Genomic DNA, 16,479 nt, shown 5'->3' with positions numbered 1-16,479 from the left:
CTGGGAAAACCCCTTTAAGGAGATTTGTATCTGTTAATCAGGAAAACGGATCTCAGAATTCTATAAGGATATAATATTAAATGATTTGGCACAGAACTTTGGACCAATTTATATAAAAAAATACAAAACGGTTCAAATGCATAAAAACGCTATTTTTGAGCAAAAACATTGTGACTTTTGAATTTTTACGCCACCTCCGCCATTTTTTTAAATAAAGTGGGCATAGTTCAGTAGAAGGGGGTGGCCAGAGGCCCTGTACATTTACTATAGTTTCTTCCAGAAACTGGAGTAAATTAAAGCACAAATCTTCCCCAGCTCGCAGCTAAAATAGATTTGAAATTTTGGTGCAGGGACATACAAATGGTATGCACCTCTTAATAAATGAAGTGTATTTTATTTCAGTGCTCCTCATATTAGACTTGTCACATAAAACACCAGTCTTACTAAATTCCCTCATTATCTATTTTATATTTTTCTGTTCCTTACACTTCTTTAAGGAGTTGTCCATAGACTCTATTAGGGAATTCTGAGTTAATATAGTGAGGTCCCCTGTTCAGAATCCTGTCCTGTCCTGCATTACACAGATAACACATTGATATAATTGGACACTCTGCAATGCTTAATTTACCCAGTGGTGGCGCTGCAGGGAAACTAAACACTTACATCTAGGTTTCTCATAAATTACAGCTGGGGTCTCGGCAGGGGGTCACTTTGTGTTCTGTTTGTTGTTACAGGACCCTTCTAACAAGTAGGGATTTTTTTCAAAGAGGAGAACTCCATTAGTATATACAGCCTGCACATAAGTAGAATTTAAAGAGAATATGATTTTACTATGAATTTTTTGTAAAGCAATTAGTTAATTTGTTGTTATAGCGGCTTTGTTTCTGGAACCTTTTCTTGTACTGATAATAGTTCCGGGAACTCGTGTGATCATCTGGGACATTATGGGGTATTATGAGGCTTCTGGCTATTTGCATTATAATATCATTGTGATAAAGATAAAGATATAACATATAACTGTGACTTTCCTTGAGGAGATCATGTGACTTGTCTGCTCCTGAGCATAGGTATTAAAAATCTTGATTTATGAACCTTAGATTTCTCTTGAATCCAAGACACAGAAAGTTAAAATGAAATGACAAAAAATATTAGCTGTTTCATACGATAGAATTTAGAGGTTGAAAAGAGGTAAAAGGAAATTATTTTTCAACATAAGCTACGACCATTTTTTACAGGTCCTGCAATAAATGTGCCTTGTATCCCCTAATTTATAAAATATAGTGCAGAAAAAAAAAGAACATGAAGCAGTTGTCTATATCAACCAATCAGATCACAGCTGTATTTTTCCAAGGCAGTGATAGGTCAAATCTAAATGTTGCTATGGGCAACAGCTGCATCCGAAATAAGCTCAGTACACATATACAGCACCAGCACAAATACGGCTCAGTACAGAGATAATTTTCAAAGTCAGGATAACTCAGACCATAATTTGTACGTCATGAAACTACAACTCCCAGCATGGGCTGAACAATGGTAACGATTTTCTGTACCCTCTGAAGGTAGTGTCACAAACTACCCAGTGTAGTTAGTGCCACGCACTGTGCTCCCTGAAAATACTGCACCACACACACACACACACACACACACACACACACACACACACACACACACACACACACACTGTGCCCACTGAGAAAGAGCCTGCCTCTGTTCCCCCTAAAAGTAAAATGCCACACACTGTGTTCCTTGAAGGTAAAGTACCATACACACTGTGCCCCCTACAGATAGTGCCACACACATAGTGCCCTATGAAAATACAGCACCACATGTACAATGCCCCTCAAATATAGAGCCTGACTCTGTGCCCCCCAAAAACGAATTGTCACATGCTGAAAGCGAAGGACCACACAGTGCCCACTAAAGATGAAGCGACCCCAAATTGAGTAAAGAAAACTTATCTGTCCCCGTACCCTTGCTGTGATACAGCGATGCAGGACTGGCCTACTTTAGTCAAGCGGGACAGTGCTGGAACTACGTCAGCGGCGCGATTAGGTCATCGCATATTTTGTATTACAAACAATACAGGTAACAGATGGTCTCCTTGCTACCGAGAATGCCAGTTAGGACTATTCAATAGTATCTGAGTCCTAAAAGAGACAGTTTTAGGACTGGATTAGGATCCCTCTACCTCCCTGTTCCACAAACTAGCTGTCATTTTAAAATCCGGTTAGGGAGAATTGGGTAGAACCCAACCTTGTAAGTAATGCTTTGGATGTTGTATATCTAGATTTTTCAAAAGCATTTGTTGCAGTTCCACCTGAAAAGCTTGGCACATAAAATAAGAATGGTGGGACAGATGGAAAATGTGTGTAGTTAGGTTAATATCTGGGAAGGGCAGAAACAAAGGGTGGTTATTTATGAACTATACTAATCTTGAGTCAAAATTTGCATACCTACTGTAACGTCTATGGCCACGGTCTGTCGTTCTAACTTACCCCTTGAAGAATGCGGCCATGGACGTCCTGCTGCAGTGCTGCGTCGTCGCCCTGTGAAGCGCCGGTGCTCACTTCCGGGTATCGAGCCTGTCTCCCTGGAAATACATCATCATCAACTCCTGAATTCCTGGACTATAAGAGGGTCACCGCCCTTCTTATCCTCGCCTAGGCGTTGCTGTTGTTTCCCTTAGTCTGTCTTGCAAATGGTCTCCTAAGTGTCTTCCATCTTCCCAGTGTTCCCTGTACCTGTATCCTGTTTCCCGTGCTATCAGTACCATCCTGGTCTACTGTCGTGCTGAACTGTTGTCGTGTTTTACTGCATCTCCACGCCTGTTCTGCTGCACCACGCCTGACGTCTACCTGCTGCCTGGTCCCAGCCGAGCCTGCCTTGCTACTGCCTACATTGCCTCAGGTACCCTTTTTTGAACTATAGACTCTGTACCATACCTGTTTGGCCAGCTCCGTGGTATGGCCCAGTGGATCCACACCCCGCCCCGTGACAGTAAGCTCAGGCCATGGACTCCGCTGGTCAATTTAAGGGCATGTCACCCTCTCAAGCCATGCATGCGGACATGCAGTATCTCCGAACAAGACAGGATCAACTTCTTGTGCCAGTGGACTCCATGGCGCAGCAGCTAGGGGCGCTAGCTGCTTCCATTCCTGCCTCTATACAAGCTCCTCCGACCGACCCTTCTGCTACATCTCCTGGTGTTTCCGGTTCAGATTCTCGGTTCCCGCTGCCGTTACCTTCTTGGTTCCATGGAGATGCAAGTACGTGCAGGGAATTTCTGAACCAATGCTATATCCATTTTTTCCCTGCACGCCCGAGCATTTCCGTTGGACGGAACCAAGATCGCCTTCATGATGTCTCTACTTGCTGGCAAGGCCCTGGCAGGGGCGAACCCAATCTGGGAACGACAGGGTCCAGAGACTCGAGACTTACAGGGGTTTGTGCGGTTGTTCCGTACTGTTTTTGAGGAGCCAGGATGTGTCTCGTCGGCAGCCACGGCTATCTATAACCGTCGCCAAGAGGACACCTCTGTGGGCGAATACACCATCCAGTTCTGGACCCTGGCAGGAGAGCTGTCCTGGAACAATGAGGCCTTGGTGGCATCCTTCTGGCATGGTCTGTCGCCCAAGATCAAGGACGAACTTGCTGCCCGAGACCTACCACCTGCCTTGGACAACCTGATTCTGCTGGCTTGTCGGGTAGATATAAGGCTCAGGGAGAGGTCTCATGACGTGCAACTGGAGAGACGACTTCATTGATTGGCGCCCAACTTTCAACAACCCCTCTTGCCTTCATCTAATGCTACGCCTGAGGTGCCGATGCAGGTGGATCGCCAAAAATTTCTCTGTACAGAAGAAACAGCGCAGGCGCACCTCTAGACTCTGTCTGTATTGCGGCCTCGCTGGCCATGTCGTGCGTCTGTGTCCACAGAAACCAAAAAAAAACAACGCCTAGGTTTGATTGGGCGCTACTGCATTTAATCGTGAACTCTCTTCCAAACTGTTTATTGCCGTGACCATCGTCCCTGGCGAGAGGCTCCATCCAGGTTTCGGCCTACCTTGTCGCTGGCTCTGCAGCTAATTTCATTTGTCAAGACCGTGTGGAACTTCTCCAGTTGCCCACTGTTCGCCTGGAAAGGCTGTTTCCGTGACCAAGCCATTGAAACTTCAAGTGGGAGCTCTTCACACTTAGCTCATCTCCCTGTTTGTTCTTCCCAATGCCGTCAGCCCCATGCTGCTGGGTTTGCCTTGGCTCCGTTTTCACGCCCCAGTCCTGGATTGGAACTCCGGAGAGGTTCTCCAGTGGGGCCCCAAGTGTCTCGACCGCTGTCTGGGTCATATCCATACACCGCAGCCTTCTCCGCATCAGTCATTGGCAGGGTTGCCACCCTGTTTCTCTCAGTTCGCTGATGTCTTCAACAAGAAGGAAGCAGAGACTTTGCCGCCTCATCGTCCATATGATTGTCCGATCGACTTGGTTCCTGATTCATCTCCTCCTCGCAGTAGAGTATACCCTCCCTCCCTGCCAGAGACTCAGTCTATATCGACCTACATTAAGAAGAATCTGGAGAGGGTCTTCATTCGTAAATCCTCATCCCCGGCCGGAGCCGAGTTCTTCTTTGTCAAGAAGAAAGATGGATCCCTCCGTCCCTGCATTGACTACCGAGGCCTCTATCGGATCAGGATGAAAAACAGGTACCCTTTGCCTTTCATTTCGGAACTGTTCGATCGCATACAGGGGGCAAAATTTTGTTCTTAACTGGACTTGCGGGGGGCCTACAACCTGATTCGGATTCGTCAGGGTGACGAGTGGAAGACCGCATTTAATACTCGTGATGGGCACTATGAATACCTAGTGATGCCCTTTGGCCTGTGTAACGCCCCCGCGGTGTTTCAAGAATTTGTCATTGACATTTTTCGTGATCTGTGTTGTGGTGTATCTCGATGAAATAGTGATTTTTTTTCCCCCAGATCCAGTAACTCATCAGAGTCATGTCCGCCACATGTTGCTTCGTTTAAGGGAGAATCATCTTTACGCCAAGCTGGAGAAGTGCATGTTTGAAAAAAGATCTCTTCCCTTAATGATTTTACTGGTGAAAAAAAAAAGTTCAAAAAACCCCCCTTAACCCATTTTCCTCTGAAGCAATGTAAAAATAAAAAAAATAAACAAAATTGGTATTGCTGCGTCCATAAAAGTGTAAAATATTACAATATAGCATTATTTAATGTGCACGGCGAACACAGTAAATAGAAAAATGTAAGCCGCCAGAATCGCTGTTTTTTGGTCAACATAGCAGTGAAAAAAAATATAATAAAAAGTGATCAAAAAGTCGTAGGTACCAAAAAAAAACCTATATAAATTTGGTATCTCCATAATCGTATTGACCAGCAGAATAAAGCTAATCTTAAAGTTAATTTGCGATTTTTCTGCACGATGAAAGATGTAAGAACGAAACCCAAATGAAAATGAAGGAATCATAGTTTTTTCAAATTCCACCCCACATGGAATTTTTTTTTTCAGTTTCCCAGTACATTTTATGGTACTTTAAATGGTGGCAATAGAAGCTACAACTCCTCCCACAAAAAAGCAAGCCTTCACACCACTCCATTGATGGAAAAATAAAAAAGTTATGGCTCATAGAAAGCTGGGAATTGCTGGAACTTTAAGGGGTTAACAATAAAATAGATTTGTTTATTTAAAGATCATTAATTCTCTATGTAAATTTATTATAACACAAGCTCCCATGACCGGCTCATGAAGATAATAAGTCATCATGTGATAAGTTATTCTTAGTAACACACTATGTAAATTGAATGCTGGTAATTATATAAAGACCTTGTGCCTCGGTCTAGAGGTAGTCACCTCGTCTTTGATACAGGAGTAGATGATGGATTCCAGTCCCCATAAGCTCTATCATGTACATGGCTTTGATTCCAGACAATGTCTTGAGAATTACTTTTCAGATAAACCTGACATGGCCTTTGGAGATGACTTATTGAAATTTATCATTGAAAATTTTAGACAAGTTTTCGCAGTGGGTATGTATCCTGATTTTATTACTCCTAAGATACATTGATATGTATATTATTATATGTTTAACTGGTTTTAAAAATTGTAAACAACTGATTTTACATTGGATTAACTTATTTTTTGGGTGTGGGAGATCAGAGAGGGCGAAAATACTGCCCCAGTCTTAGCAACTGGAAAATCACAGGGAGCAGAGAAAAACCCTAGACATTGTATATGATGAAGAATATCGGGTGTCAGGGTTTAGTAGAGTCATTGTTTTCTCTTCTCTAACCTCAAGAACCCTGGAAAACATTTTGGTGGATGATTAAGGGCATCTCAAATATTCTAATTGTGGGTGCAATTACCTAAATCTGCTGTTATCTCCCAAATTTGTGTTTTACCAGTTTCATCTACTGTTATTTTCTGATCTCTTCCAACTATTTTTGTCTATATTTTTTTAGAAACTAGAACCTGATCTCTAGAATCTACAGTTCTCTATTCAATGACAGATTTTCGTAGTAAAAAAAAAATGCACCAACAATTATTTTCTGCTCATGATACCACTAATGGCAAAAAATATATATTTTCTAGTGGGAATAGGGCAAAGTCCAGCAACTCCTCAGTTATAAAAGTTTTATTATGCCATATTAAAATAGATCCAGAAATAAAAAGTGACCTATGTGTTTCAAGCGTGCAACTCTTAGTCATAGCCAACAAATGTTAAATATTAAAATTCAGATTTTTTAACTGAGGACTAGCTGGACTTATTCACACTGGATGTTTACTTGCTGATCCTCAAGTCGTGACCTTACACCCGCACTTTGGATGATATGTTTTGGAGCTGCAGCACTTATCCATTATCTGATGTTACTGCAAGACTGGTGAGATGTATCTACTCTTGTTTTTGCACTTTAATAAAGTTTTCTTCTCATTCTCATATTTAGAGGATGTTGTCAAATTGGCATGGACATACCACAAAAAAGTCAGCATATGGTAGATAAAGAAAACAATTATGGAAGTCAGAAACCTAACTTGTCCTAAGTGAATCTTTATTCTTTGGATCTTTATTGAAACTGAAGGAACCAAAATGAAGCTTATAAATCCTTAAATAGTTGATTTAATTTTGTCAAAAAATGTTTTCAAGACAATAATGTCCACTGCTAGGATTTCTGAACCTGCATATATGGTTTTGTTGAAGATCTATTTCACCACCTATAGAACATTTGAGGACAATGAAATCTCGTTTTTAGACTTTTTGGTTTTGGAAATCCAATGTTTACATAGTTTGCTAGAAGTGATAGAGACATATGTCCTTGTTTATCTACAATATCTATCAAGATTTAACATATTAGATGTTTCAGTAGTAAATTTTATTTTTCCTGCAGGTCATATTAATGGAGACATCTTAATTGACCTCAGTCTTGGTTCCTTTGTGCATCATCTTTTTTCAGCCTGTGAGGTTTTCAAAATCATCATAGTGCTGAAGGTCAATAACAGATGCATCATGGAGCTGAAGAGATGGGTGGACGAACGTACGGGAGCATTTTATTGGGGCCACACATCAACACTTCTTCAAAAGAAAGAAAAAAAAAAAGGTGAAGTAGTTGTGCAAATATCAAGAGAAAAAACACTGTCATTGTGATTGTTGCACCTTATACAACAAATATAAGGGAAGATGTTGCAAAAACCCCTGAAAACGTTTACTCTGTTAAAACTCGAGTCAAAAGTAAAGTGGGTTTTAATTAACAAATCAGTTTAATATTCTTAACCATAGGGGGCAGTGTTACACCAGTTAATGCTTGAAAGGCACAGTATAAGCCTGACACTTGGTGCATCAGTCTTCGATTATTTCAAGTGTTACCACTAGTATTGCAAGTCAATAGTCCAGTGCTGAGCCTCCATGTTGTTGTTGACTGTGGGACAATGACTTTCTTTGTATTTTTTTGTTTTCCAGTGATCAGTTTCAGGACCAGGAAGCAAAACTGAGATCAGCCCTTCAACATATTGTGAAATACGACCTGGAGAACGAGAATATGACAGAGCCACTGGTCTTACCACCAGCCGATTGTGTCATTAGTGCTGGTCTTCTGGATGCTATCAGTAAAGATCAAGATGATTTTGTCAAGGATCATTAGCCTGTATATTGTTTGCAAAAACATTATTACTTCATATCAGTATATTCCACAAAGAATTTGAATGAAACTAAATGGAACCTGTATCAGGAACACGCCTATGGAGACACCGCCCCTGGAATGCAAGAGGAGTGTACAGATGAATTTACAGCTGATGAGAGCCAATAAGGCTTAAGCACGTCCCACATCTCTAGGGAGGAGATTTGTAGGTTCTTTGTTCAATAAAGTTTAATCTTACTTCCTACTTCACTGAGGGAGGATCTCTACCAACTTGTCTGCCTGGTATATTTCTTACATGCATGCACTCAGTTTCCAATTTACAGAGGTGGCTATTCGGTGTGAAATAACAGGGAAAAGGAAGTTTACCCTGACAATTTCATCAGATATCTGAGGAAGTATTCTAGGTTGCTGAAACCTGGAGGACACCTCATAATAATTGTAAGTTTAGGTGCAACATATTATACTGTCGGTAAAGACACGTTCCAAATTTTAACATGTGATAAGGATTTTGTTATGATAGCTCTAGCTGGAGAAGGCTTTATCATTGATTACTGTAATGTCAAGGAGAGAATGGCTGCGAGTGACATTTCTGACTATAAGGCCATCATATTTATTGCAGCTCACAAGGAGAAGTACGTTGAAGCCTACAAAGCCTGCATGTCATTACTTTATATGTCAAGCTTAACAAAAAATATCTGACAATCAAAAAGAAGTTTCCTTAGTGCAGTATAGAATAGCATAAAAATAATTGTTTGGTTCTTTTTGGGACTTTGCCTTGGACTGGTCCTAGATAGTATTGCTAAAACCGAGTCTGATCATCTGGTACATCATTGGAGTCTGAAATCTTGGGATCAGTGGCTTTCTGTTGTTCTGTTTCGTATCTACGTTATATAAAATGTTGAATAAAGTGAAGCATGGAGCATTTAACTGTTTGTGTTCTTGACTTTGGGGGACGACTACCTGTTCCGTAGATTTTACATGCCTTAATTGTCATGATCTATGGGTAAGTGGACCCACTAGGCCACTTCGCCGTAGCGGAGAGGCAGCTGGCCAAGTCACAGTCAATGCACAAGTCTATATAAGAAGTACGTAGCACGAAAGTACCTGAGATAGTCCAGACAATTGGCTAGGCTTTAGCACGGATGGAGGTTGATTTGGCAGGTTGCGCCAGACGTTGCGGATGACGTGGCGAATAATAGCAGGTGAAGCAATTTGCGCCAGACGTGGCGAATGACAGCAGGTGCAGCAGGTTGCGCCAGACGTGGTGGATGACAGCAGGATGCAGCAGATTGCGCCAGACGTGGCAGAAAACAGCAGGTACAGCAGGTTACGCCGGACGTGGCGAATGATAGCAGGAGCAGCAACTCTTATCACTAAACAGGCACAATAACACAGCACGGAATACAGGATACAGGTAGCAGGGCACGGGAACACTGTGAGCAGTGTAACACTAAGGGACCAGTTGCAAGACTAACATGGCAATTACAAACAACGCTTAAGCGAGGATCGAATGGTCAGGGCCCTTTTTATAGTTCAAGGTGATCAGAGCATAATAAATTAATTAATTACATATGCGCACGCTGGTTCTTTAAGGCCGGTAACCAGCGCGCGCCCCCTCTGGTGATCACTGCGGGACAGAGTGGACGCGTGTGCCAGCGTCTCCCGGGAGGGAGACTTCGGCAGGAAGAGGAGGACCTGCAGGAGGCAGGTAAGAGGAGTTTGCGGTCCGTGACCGCAGCCATAACTGTACCTCCCCCTTACGCCCCCTCTTCTTGGGTCCAGAGCGAGAGAGGATAGTAGGAGCATTGAAGTTCTCCTCTGGTGCCCAAGATCTCTCCTCAGGACCAAACCCTCTCCAGTCCACCAAATAGAAAGTCCTTCCTCCTACCCTTTTGCAGTCCAGGCTCTCCACCTCAAACACATCAGAAGAATCGCTGGAAGCAACCACAGGACCAGAAGTTTTACTGTAGCGGTTCAGGACCACAGGTTTAAGGAGGGACATGTGGAAAGAGTTGGGAATCTTGAGCGTAGGAGACAACAGAATTTTATAGGATACAGGGTTTATACTTTGCAGAATTTAAAAAGGACCAAGGAACCTGGGAGCGAATATGTGAGAACGCATCTTGAGTCTAATTTTTCTCGAGGACAGCCAGACTTTGACTCCAGGAGAGAACTGAGGAGGAACAATTCTTTTTTTGTCAGCCTGCTTTTTCATGTGGGCCACTGATTGGAGAATGGCAGCCTTAGTTTGCTGCCAGATGTGAATAAAATTCCCAAATGAAGAGTTAGCTACTGGTACTTTAGTCATGGCTGGCATAGGAAGAAAAACTTGGGGATGCTGGCTGTACACAATGTAAAAGGGGGACGAAGAAGTAGACTCACTTGTGTGGTTGTTGTACAGTTGTACCCAATTGTCATGTTGGGCGGAAACAAAATGACGAAGATAGTTCTCCAAAATTTGATTGGTCCTCTCCACCTGACCATTGGACTGTGTGTGGTAGGCAGAGGAGAAGTCCAGCTTAAAGAGGCTCTGTCACCAGATTTTCAAACCCCTATATCGTATTGCAGCAGATCGGCGCTGCAATGTAGATTATAGTAACGTGTTTTTTTTCAAAAACGAGCATTTTTGGCCAAGTTATGAGCATTTTTATATTTATGCAAATGAGCCTTTCTTAAGTACAACTGGGCATGTTTAAAGTTAAGTACAAGTGGGCGTGTATTGTGTGTGTACATCTGGGCATTTTTACTTGTTTTACTAGCTGGGCGTTGTGAATAGAAGTGTATGATGCTGACGAATCAGCATCATCCACTTCTCTTCGTCAACATCCAGCTTCTGGCAGTGCACAGACACACAGCGTGTTCTCGAGGGATCACGCTGTGACGTCACTTCCTGCCCAGGTCCTGCATCGTGTCGGACGAGCGAGGACACATCGGCACCAGGCGACAGAGGCTACAGTTGATTCTGCAGCAGCATCAGCGTTTGCAGGTAAGTCGATGTAGCCTCTGTTGCCTGGTGCCGATGTGTCCTCGCTCGTACGATGCAGGACCTGGGGCAGGAAGTGACGTCACAGCGTGATCTCTGGAGAACACGCTGTGTGTCTGTGCACTGCCAGAAGCTGGGTGTAGACGAAGAGAAGTGGATGATGCTGATTCGTCAGCATCATACACTTCTATTCACAACGCCCAGCTAGTAAAACAAGTAAACACACGCAGATGTACACACACAATACACGCCCACTTGTACTTAACTTTAAACACGCCCAGTTGTACTTAAGAAAGGCTCATTTGCATAAATATAAAAATGCTCATAACTTGGCCAAAAATGCTCGTTTTAAAAAAAAACAAAAAACGTTACTGTTATCTACATTGCAGCGCCGATCTGCTGCAATACGAGATAGGGGTTTGAAAATCTGGGGATAGAGCCTCTTTAACATCTAGTAGGTTGCACAGGGCTCTCCAGAACTTGGACATGAACTTTACACCCCAATCCGAGACAATGTGCAGAGGAAGTCCGTGCAGATGGAAAATGTGAAGAATAAACAGGCTTGCCAGGTGAGGACCAGACGGAAGACCAGTCAACGGAATGAAATGTGCCATTTTAGAAAAATGATCCAATACTACCCATACCACAGTACATTCATCTGAGGGGAGTAAGGTCTGTAATAAAGTCCATAGCGATATGCTGCCATGGGGCATCAGGGACAGGCAGGGTTAGGAGCAGACCAGCAGATTTGGAGCAGGTAGACTTGTTTGAGGCACAGTTTGTACATGAAGTGACGCAGTCCGTAACATCTCTAGGCAGCGTGGGCCACCAGTACTGATGGGATATGAAGTCCAGAGTCTTTCGAACACCAGAATGCCCCGCCAGTTTGGAGCTGTGTCCCCAGCGGATAATTCTCTTCCTGTCTGCAAGCCAAACAAAAGCCTTTCTGAGAGGAATGTCTCTAATTTGTAAAGGGTTAGCGGCATTAATCCTAGAACAATCTATAATATATTGAGGTATCTCCTCAGAGTCATTAGTCTCAAATGATCGACACAGGGCATCAGCCTTCACATTCTTATCGGCAGGATGGAAATGAAGCAGCAAGAATTTAAATCTGGCGAAGAACAATGACCACCTGGCTTGGCAAGGATTTAGTCATCGTGCTGACTGTAGGTACGTGAGGTTCTCATGATCCGTATAAGTGATAATAGGGTGACCCACGCCCATCCCCTATGGAATAATTACGTTCAGCCGGTGAGAATAGTTTCGAAAAGGGGACACGGACCACCATCTTGCCCTTAGAGTTCTTTGACATAATAGTGCTCCAGCACCAACGGAGGATGCATCCACTTCCAGAGAGACCGGTCGAGATGCATCAGGGTAATGAAGAAAAGAGGCTAAGGTGAAAGCGTTCTTGAGGTTTAAAAATGCTGATTCTGCCTCCAGAGGCTAAACTTTGGTGTTCACCCCCTTCTTGGTGAGGGCGGTGATTGGGGCAGTCAGGCATGAAAAGTTCGGGATAAATTGCCGATAGAAGTTTGCGAACCCTAGAAATCGTTGTATGGAACGAGGCCCCTATAGACGTGGCCACTCTAAGACAGATTTCACCTTCTCTGGATTCATCTTGAATCCACTGTCGGACATGATGTAACCCAGGAAGGGCAGACAGATCCTCTCAAATACACACTTCTTGAGTTTAGCATACAAGAGATTCCCCCTTAACCGAGCTAGAACTCGGCGAACATGCCTCTGATTTGTCGTCAAATCAGGTGAGTAGATCAGGATGTCGTCCAGATAGACCAACACACATACATAGAGCAGATCCCAGAAGATGTCATTCACAAACTCCTGGAATACAGCCGGAGCGTTACACATTTCAAAGGGCATCAAGAGATATTCGTAGTGACCGTCTCGGGTGTTGAATGCGGTTTTCCACTCATCACCTTTGCAGACACGGATCAAGCTATAGGCCCCGCTTAGATCCAGCTTTGTGAACACCTTGGCCCCACTAATTCTATCGAAAAGTTCTGAAATGAGTGGCAAAGGGTACTTATTCTTGACCGTGATTTGGTTCAAACCACGGTAATCGATCATGGACAAAGAGATCCATCCTTCTTTTTCACAAAGAAGAATCCGGCGGGGGAGGAAGACTTCTGGATGAACCCTCTCCCAAGATTCTCCTTAATGTAGGCAGACATGGCTAGGGTCTCTGGCAGGGAGAGGGGATAGACTCGCCCATGGCGTGAGGAGGTGTTAGGAAGCAACTCGACTGGGCAATCGTAGCTGCGATGAGGAGGAAGAGTCTCTGCCTCCTTTTTGCTAAATACATCTGCAAAACTGGCATGGTGTGAGGGTAGATCGGAGAGTGACTGAGGCAGTGGCGGCAAAACTGGAACAAACTTGTGGCAGGCAGCTGTTAAGGCATTTGGGGCCCAATTGAAGGACTTCTCCAGAACTCCAGTTTAGAACCGGAGCGTGTAGATGAAGCCATGGCAGGCCCAGCAGAATTGGGTTGATCGCTTTAGGCAATACAAGAAAGGCAATCTGTTCTGAGTGAAGAACTCTGACTTGTAGTGTCAGTGGTTCCATGATGAAAACAATTGGATCAGGCAATGGTAGACCATTCACAGAAGCAACAGCCGGGGGTCTCTCCAGAAGAACTGTGGGTCTTGGGCTGGCCAGTGGGTTTCATGGCCTGAGCGTACTGTCATGATCTAGGGGTATGCGGACCCACTTGACCGCTCCGCCGTAGCGGAGAAGCAGCTGGCCAAGTCACAGTCAATGCACAAGTCTATACAAGAAGTACATAGCACGAAAGTACCTGAGATAGTCCAGACAATTGTCAGGGGCTTCAGCACGGATGGAGGTAGATGTGGCAGGTTGCGCCTGACGTGGCGGATGACAGCAGGTGAATCAGGCTGCGCCAGATTTGGCGGATGACAGCAGGTGCAGCAGTTTGCACCAGACATGGCGGAAGACAACAGGTGCAACAGGTTTTGCCAGACATGGCGGATGACAGCAGGTGCAGTAGGTTGCGCTATACGTGGCGGACGACAGCAGGAGCAGCAGGACACGACTCCTTTCACCGAACAGGCTCAGGCACAATAACACAGCACGGGATACAGGATGCAGGTAGCAGGGCAAGGGAACACTGGGAGCAGGGTAACACTAAGGGACTGTTTGCAAGAATAACATAGGAATTACAAACAACGCTCAAGCAAGGATCGAAAGGGCAGGGCCCTTTTATAGTTCAAGGTGATCAGAGCATAATTAATTAATTACATATGCGCCCTCTAGTGACCACTGCGGGACAGAGCAGACGCGTGTGCTGGCGTCACCGGGGAGTGAGACGTCAGCAGGAAGAGGAGGACCTGCGGGAGGCAACTAAGAGTAGGTTGCGGTCCGTGACCGCAGCCATAGCATTAATTAATCGGTTGAAACTTACAAGCTTTAACCCCTAAAGGACACAGCATGATTTCACCTACTGGACCAGCCCATTTTTTTCAAATTTGACGTGTTCATTTATGTGGTAATAACTTTGAAATGTTTTGATTTTTTTAAGCTATTCTAAGAATGTTTTCGCGTGACACATTGGACTTTAAGTTAGTGGTAAAATTTGGTCGATTCCATCAGTGTTTATTTGAGAAAATATGCAAAATTAGCATTTTTATAAATTTTATTGTATCTGCTTGAAAGATAGATAGTAATACCACAAAAAATAGTTGCTAATTAACATTTTCCATATGTCTACTTCAGATCGCCATCATTTTTTGAACATTCTATTATTTTTCTAGGACGTTACAAGGCTTATAACTTTAGCAGCAATTTCTCAAATCTCCAAAAAAAATTCAAAAGCCTTTATTTTTTAATGGACCAGTTCACTTTTGAAGTGGCTTTGTGGGCCTTATATATTAGAAACCCCTATAAATCACCTCATTTTAAAAACTGCACCCCTCAAAGTATTCAAAACAGCATTTATAATGGTTTTTTTTCATACCTTTAGGCGTTTCACAGGAATTAAAGCAAAGTGGTGGTGAAATTTGCAAATACATTTTTTTTTGGCAGAAAATCTGTTTTAATCTATTGTTTTCTGTAACACAGAAGGATTTATGTAAAAGGGCGCGTGGTAATAGCGGGGTTCACCGGCTGGTGTCGCCCACTCTTACTACCTCCTTTATAATATGGTCACTAGGGTTATGCCTTGTTTCCCCTACCTTTTTCTTATATAAACGTCAATATAATTGCTTTGCTACCAAGGGATTACAATTGCAAGTACGTAAAGGTAATATTTAGTAATACAAACAGTAATCACACTTCGAAATAAAACACCACACTAAACACAGTAAATAATCACAGTATATTATCAGTGTATTCCAATACAGGTAATATCTTAATATGTACTGAATACACTGACCCTACACGTGGCACAGTATAAACAAGGTATCACAAAACTGTTCTATACTAACACCCAAACACTTAACTAAACATACATAGAAGTTACAGTGCACTCACTCATGCTTGCTTCTGTGACCCACTCCCACCTGGCTCTAAATTTCCCTATACACTCAAGGGGCTAAATACCAGGGGAAATCTGTAGAAAAGTGTTACCAGGGAAAGTAGGGTTATGGCATAAAGGAGAAAAAGCACCCCAACATTTGAAAACCAATTTCTCCCGATTACTGCAATACCCCACATGTGGTAATAAACAGCTGTTTCGACACACAGCAGGGCTCAAAATGGAAGGAGCACAACTTGGCTTTTGGAGCTTAAGTTTTGCTGGAAAGGTTTTCGGGTGCAATGTCGCATTTGACTAAAACAGTACATACCCTCCAAAAGTGATCCCCATTTGGGAAAATACACCCCTGAAGAAGTTTAATAAGCATTTTGACCCCACAGGTTTTTTGCAGAATTTAGTGTAATTATGCAATTTATTTTTTTCTGATAAAACATGGAAATTTTTAATTTTTACAAGGAATAAAGGAGAAAATTCACCCCAACATTTGAAAAGCAATTTCTCCTGCTTACGGCAATAAACAATATGTAGTAATAAACTGCTGTTAGGACACGCGGAAGGGCTCATAAGAGAATAACTGTGGCTTTCCTTGGGGGGTTTATTATTACTTGCCTGCTCCTGAGCATAGATATTAAAAATCTTGATTTATGAACCATAGATTGAGTCTAGGACACAGAAAGTTAAAATGAAATGACAAAAAATATTAGCTGTTTCATACAATGGAATTTGGAGGTTGAAAAGAGGTAAAAGGAAAATATTTTTTAGCACAAATACAGCTCAGTACAGAAATAATTTGCAAAATCAGGTCAACTCAGACCATAATTTGTACGTCATGG

Source organism: Rhinoderma darwinii, chromosome 10, assembly GCF_050947455.1.
Source record: "Rhinoderma darwinii isolate aRhiDar2 chromosome 10, aRhiDar2.hap1, whole genome shotgun sequence".
In the NCBI taxonomy this organism is placed as follows: Eukaryota; Metazoa; Chordata; class Amphibia; order Anura; family Rhinodermatidae; genus Rhinoderma; species Rhinoderma darwinii.
Note: the sequence above shows the minus strand (reverse complement) of the source record.